Here is a 6,705-nt window from a genome sequence, read left to right on the forward strand (position 1 = left end):
TAACATGTTATAAAACAAGGAATTGAATGGTATGCATAGTTTCTTTTGGTAAACAAATATCCCAATTTGGGGTTTCTGGAAATAATTAAGAATAATGTATAAAAAATTTTAAAGACATTATTTTTTTAGGCCACAGGATTAAACTTTTCAACCATATTTTATAAAAGAGAAAAGTATATAAAGCTAAAAAATAACTGGTCTGGCAACACCCATATTTAATTTTTTGATAATAAGTACTAGAAAATCTGTAATTGTAAAATGAAATGAGGATTGACTTTCATTGGGAAAGATATTTCAAGATACAATCTGAGAAAACACGTTTTAGCTAGTTTAATTGAATGATGTACCTTATTTGAAAGAAATCACATACAATTTCTATACATGTTTTACCAATGTAAACATTTTGTAATACAAAAAACATTTCAATTATGTGTAAAAGAATCAGCATGGACAGTATATGCAGCTATTAGGGAGTGCTTTTGTTTCCAGTTAATGACAGATGTAAGTGATTAGTGTTGAGAATAGCTGCAAAATAATGCTTAATTTTAAGCAAGTGGGAAAAACTTGTCCTTGGACAGATCAGTTTTAGGCAGCAAGAGGCATGGATGTTGAGAAGCTGAGCGTGGATTCCCTGCAAACTACTCCTGCTCACATACTTTCTGAATTCATGGATGAGTAGCCAAGTTTGAAGCTCACTGTTCTAAACTGTCATCAGCAGGATTGCTCCAGAACAATGTTTTGTGTTAGGATAATCAATTTTTTGTAGTTCACAGTCACAGGAGTGCAGTGGAGGTAGCTGCCACTCTTGATTTTCTGCCAACTGTTTTTATGACTGATCATGTTTGAGCCAAAGGTTCTGAAAGGGATTATTTTTGTTTTGCTGATAAATGTGTATATTGACTAGATCTCCATTGTCTGATATTGGAGCCACTAGCAACATGTGGGTATTGAGCATTTGAAATGTGATTAGTGCAAACTGGGCTTCCCTGGTGGTTCAGTGGTAAAGAATCCTCCTGACAATGCAGGAGATGCAAGAGACCAGGGTTTGATCTCTGGGTCAGGAAGATACCCTGGAAAAGGAAATGGCAGCCCACTCCAGTATTCTTACCTGGGAAGCCTCATAGACAGAGGAGCCTGGCGGGCTACAGCTCATGGGATTGCAAAGAGTCAGAAACAACTTAGTGACTAAACACACACTAGTGCCAACTGCAATATATTCTAAGTGTAGAATGCAACACAGTAGATTTCAAAGACAGGGCACACATAAATGAAAATTTTCATTAATATTTTTATATTGAGTACATGTAGAAATGATAATATTTTGGATATATTGAGTGAAACAACACACATTATTAAAATTAATTTCACCTGTTTTTTAAACTTTTTAAAATATTGTAACATGAAAATTAAAATGATATAGGTGGCTTGCATTATATGTTTTATATGATAGTGCTACTCTAGAGCTCAGATTAAAATTCTCTAACTTCCCCTAAATAGCGTGATCACAGAAAAGATTGATTTGTCCACTAATGTTGATATTCTTTTTTTTTTTTAATTTTATTTTTACTTTATTTTACTTTACAATACTGTATTGGTTCTGCCATACATTGACATGAATCCACCACGGGTGTATACGAGCTCCCAGTCCTGAATCCCCCTCCCACCTCCCACCCCATATCATCCCTCTGGATCATCCCCATGCACCAGCCCCAAGCATCCTGTATCCTGTATCGAACATAGACTGGCACTTCGTTTCTTATATGATAGTATACATGTTTCAATGCCATTCTCCCAAATCATCCCACCCTCTCCCTCTCCCTCAGAGTCCAAAAGTCCGTTCTATACATCTGTGTCTCTTTTGCTGTCTTGCATACAGGGTCATCATTACCATCTTTCTAAATTCCATATATATGTGTCAGTATACTGTATTGGTGTTTTTCTTTCTGGCTTACTTCACTCTGTATAATCGGCTCTAGTTTCATCCATCTCATTAGAACTGATTCAAATTTATTCTTTTTAATGGCTGAGTAATACTCCATTGTGTATATGTACCACAGCTTTCTTATCCATTCATCTGCTGATGGACATCTAGGTTGCTTCCATGTCCTGGCTATTATAAACAGTGCTGCGATGAACATTGGGGTACAGGTGTCTCTTTCAATTCTGGTTTCCTTGGTGTGTATGCCCAGCAGTGGGATTGCTGGGTCATAAGGCAGTTCTATTTGCAGTTTTTTAAGGAATCTCCACACTGTTCTCCATAGTGGCTGTACTAGTTTGCATTCCCACCAACAGTGTAAGAGGGTTCCCTTTTCTCCACACCCTCTCCAGCATTTGTTGCTTGTAGACTTTTGGATCACAGCCATTCTGACTGGTGTGAAATGGTACCTCATTGTGGTCTTGATTTGCATTTCTCTGATAACGAGTGATGTTGAGCATCTTTTCATGTGTTTGTTAGTCATCCGTATGTCTTCTTTGGAGAAATGCCTATTTAATTCTTTGGCCTATTTTTTGACTGGGTCATTTATTTTTCTGGAGTTGAACTGCATAAGTTGCTTGTATATTTTTGAGATTAGTTGTTTGTTAGTTGCTTCATTTGCTATTGTTTTCTCCCATTCAGAAGGCTGTCTTTTCACCTTACTTATAGTTTCCTTTGTTGTGCAGAAGCTTTTAATTTTAATTAGATCCCATTTGTTTACTTTTGCTTTTATTTCCAGTATTCTGGGAGGTGGATCATAGAGGATCCTGCTGAGATTTATGTCAGAGAGTGTTTTCCCTATGTTCTCCTCTAGGAGTTTTATAGTTTCTGGTCTTATGTTTAGATCTTTAATCCATTTTGAGTTTATTTTTGTGTATGGTGTTAGAAAGTGATCTAGTTTCATTCTTTTACAAGTGGTTGACCAGTTTTCCCAGCACCGCTTGTTAAAGAGATTGTCTTTACTCCATTGTATATTCTTGCCTCCTTTGTCGAAGATAAGGTGTCCATAAGTGTGTGGATTTATCTCTAGGCTTTCTATTTTGTTTCATTGATCTATATTTCTGTCTTTGTGCCAGTACCATACTGTCTTAATGACTGTGGCTTTGTAGTAGAGCCTGAAGTCAGGCAAGTTGATTCCTCCGGTTCCATTCTTCTTTCTCAAGATTGCTTTGGCTATTAATGTTGATATTCTGATGTAACCAGTTGCTTTACTGGTATTTGGGTTTCTGAATTGGGGAATTTCTAGTTGTTAGGCTTGAAATTTGTAGTTGTAACGAAAAAGTAAAAAACCCCAAACAAACCAATATTCCACTACAGATATTGAAAAAGTAGTCTTTTATTAGTACCTGGAAATTTTCCCAGAATGAACTTTGGATGGCTTCTCAGTGGATATATGTGAAGTTTTTCAAGCTCTTCAAAACTGTCAGTGGCAGGTATTGCATTCTACAGAAGATATGACATGTTTCATCACATTTGAGATTTTTTATGTAATATGTTTTTATGTAACACTAAGAAAGAAAAAAATACTTCCAAATAAACTGTGAGGTAATGTTTTCATATCCATAGAATTTTACTTTTATACTTACCAAAAGAGCTATATGGACATATATTTTTATCATATATCGTGATACCAAAATAGCCACAACCAAGTTTGAGCATGTATGGCAGTGACTTTCAACTGCCTCCTGGCTGACAGGGATTGTAAAATGCCACTGATTATAAGACACATTCTGATTTCAGAGACATGAAAACATTAAGAAAATATGCATCTTAGAATTGGTTAAATATGGTTAGTCATCTGTCAAGAAAGAAAGGATCACAGAGGACAGAAAGCCAGACTCCCAGACATCAGCTTAGTGAAAACACCTTTTCTGTGTGTGATCGGATATACAAAACCCAAAATGTGGCTCTTACTCAAACTTTTATCATAAAGCACTTAAAAAACATTGCAATATACATTTCATGCTAGTTGTTTGATGGTTTTCCTAGTTTTATTTGTTTCCTGGCTTGGAAGTGGGAGAAGTGGAGGAGAAGGGGACGACAGAGGATGAGATGGTTGGATGGCATCACCGACTCGATGCACGTGAGTTTGGGTGAACTCTGGGAGTTGGTGAAGGACAGGGAGGCCTGGCTTGCTGCAGTCCATGGGGTCGCAAAGAGTCAGACATGGCTGAGTGACTGAACTGAACTGAACTTGGAAGTGGGAGAGTTAAGGAAGAATCGTGATGGGTGGGGCTTCGGCTGGGCACAGACTGGCTCTCTCCAAACTGAAAATATCTAGCATCTCTGGAGTGAGAATCACTTAGCACAGCCTTGTGTGGGGCTGTGCCTTCAATGGCACTGTTTGTTCTTTGCAAGCCGGGTAACTGACACAGCCTTTCTGCCTGTCCCTGCTTAGCTTAGTTCTAACATATTCACCATATCCTTTCTTGATTGAGAGGGAGGGATGGAGATAGAACTGCTTTCCTAGTTTTTGTTTTACATAGTATTTGAAAGGGTGAGCAAGATGAATAAAAACTCCACAGGAAGTCCATTATGTCAAGAATCAATGAAGGAAAAACATAGTCTAGATTTATCATCCAGAAATTGTGCGAATCTCTGATTCTAATGGTACTTGTGATGATATATTTATAAGAGGAAACAAATTTCAGAGTTCTCAGGAAATGAGAAAAATAAGAGAATCCAAACCATGTTTCCTCTTTTGTCCCTACACTTGTACTGAATCTTAAGTGTCTCTTGAAGGCTTAGAAGCAGGGCCCAGCTTGTGACCAGTGCAGCCTCATTGGGCCCTGAGCTTAGAAGGGCTCCATGCTTGCTTTAATGCTCTGCTGTCATCCTTAATACAAAAGGAAGTCCCACATTTTCATTTTGCCCTGAACCCCACAAATTATATAGCTAATCTTGTTCAAAAGGAGAAACTTGCCAGAGAATAATGAACTGAAGTTGCCAAATTAAATTAGAAGCATTGCTTTTCTAATGTTGTGTCCTGAATCCTTTCTGTTAGTACTTGTAAATACAGTATTCGTAAGCTACACTTGTTGTTAGGAATAATAGTTGTAGAAGTACATCACAGGAATGTTAGTATCACTCAACAGTACTTTGTATGGACTTCCCCACTGATTCATAGGACCTGGGGCATCTTCTGTGTCTCTCTTTTCTGATCTGTAAATGATGGTGACATTTCACCTTAACCCCAAATAAGGTTAATTGTTAGAATTAGATTGAAATGCCTGTGGAAGTACTTGTGATCTCTAAAGGTTGAAGCAGATACAGAAGATGATTTATGCCCCTTCCTCGGCATGAAGTCTGGGTGGCACCTATCTGCTGGGGTCCTGGTGCCTGAGTTGCACTCAGCGGTGAGGCTGCTCTGCCCTATGACTATACAGCAGATATCCAAGGGGGTCCTAGAGCCAGACAGTCAGCCCCCCTGCCATGTTAAGAGCCTGCTGAGGAACATCACACTGCTGCCAAGATGACTGGGTCAAGGCTCCTGGCTGGAAATCACTGCTATGCGGACAAGGCTAGAGGGCTGAGAAGACATGAGAGGAAGTGTGGACAGGAAAAATCCTCTGCGTCCCTGGGACCTAGTCCTGAGGACTTTTTCTAGGGCATGTGTGCATGCTAAGTCGCTTCAGTTGTGTCAGACTCTGTGCAATCCTATGGACTGTAGCCTGCCAGGCCCCTCTGTCCATGGGGATTCTCCAGGCAAGAATACTGGAGTGGGTGCCATGCCCTCCTCCAGGGGATCTTCCTAACCCAAGGATTGAACCTGTGTCTCTTATGTCTCCTGGTATAAGGAGTTCTTATGCCAGAACCTGGCAGGTGGGTTCTTTACCACTTGCACCACTTGGGAAGCCCGCGGGCTATATTTGGGGTTGAAGAGGACCCAGCCATAGGTGCAGCCACTTCAGATAGTCACAGGAGCTTTCTTATTTCTCAGAATGGAGCTGTATTCAGAGTTGCCATTATCTCAGTAAGAAAAGTAGACTTTTGTCTCCATCATGTGGAGGAACTCATTTTCCTGGAAGCAGGGGGGTGGGGGAAAGTGTGCAAGAATGCCCGTAGTGACTTTGTGGTACATCCTGCCAGTCTTTAAACAACTGCAGGGTTTTGTTATGATGCAGTGGAGAGAGGGGAAAGCAGCATTTCAAATGAGGTTACAGAAAATGCCATTGGAAATATCTTGGTAATGTCTTCTGTCACTAATGGGGTGTGGTGATTGACAGTTTCCTTTCGTTCACATATCAGGTATAAGACTTTTTGTTTCTTGTGTGTGGCAAAAGTGAGGATGGGTGTGGTTTTATAGGAATGAATGTCCAAGAAGAAACTATTTATCTCCTGCCTAAGATGATGCAGTGTGTTTGGTGGCAAGCACCTACTAGAAAACGGGAGGGGACTATGTTGTGTCCCCATGCAGGGGATGAAATAGCCAGGAGATACAAGCATTATTTTAATGTTTTTGCATTAGAGTTTGCACTCCAGGTTCAGTCTGCCACAAAGGCTGCAGATCTGGTAAATCAATAACAAGCAGCCAACATCTGGTTTGTGATTGATTCAGATCTGAGACTGCCAGCTGTCTAGCAACTTGACTTGGTGAGGATGCCTGACAGCCTAGATCAGGATTGGAGATGGGGGATAAGGGTGGTGATTAGGCAGCTGTCTTTGTGCTAATGAGCTTGCCACCAGGCACGTGTATTTTGAGAGACTTTCATCACAAGAGAGCCTTTAAA

The sequence above is a fragment of the Oryx dammah genome, unplaced genomic scaffold (genome assembly GCF_014754425.2).
Source record: "Oryx dammah isolate SB20612 unplaced genomic scaffold, SCBI_Odam_1.1 HiC_scaffold_23, whole genome shotgun sequence".
Lineage (NCBI taxonomy): Eukaryota > Metazoa > Chordata > Mammalia > Artiodactyla > Bovidae > Oryx > Oryx dammah.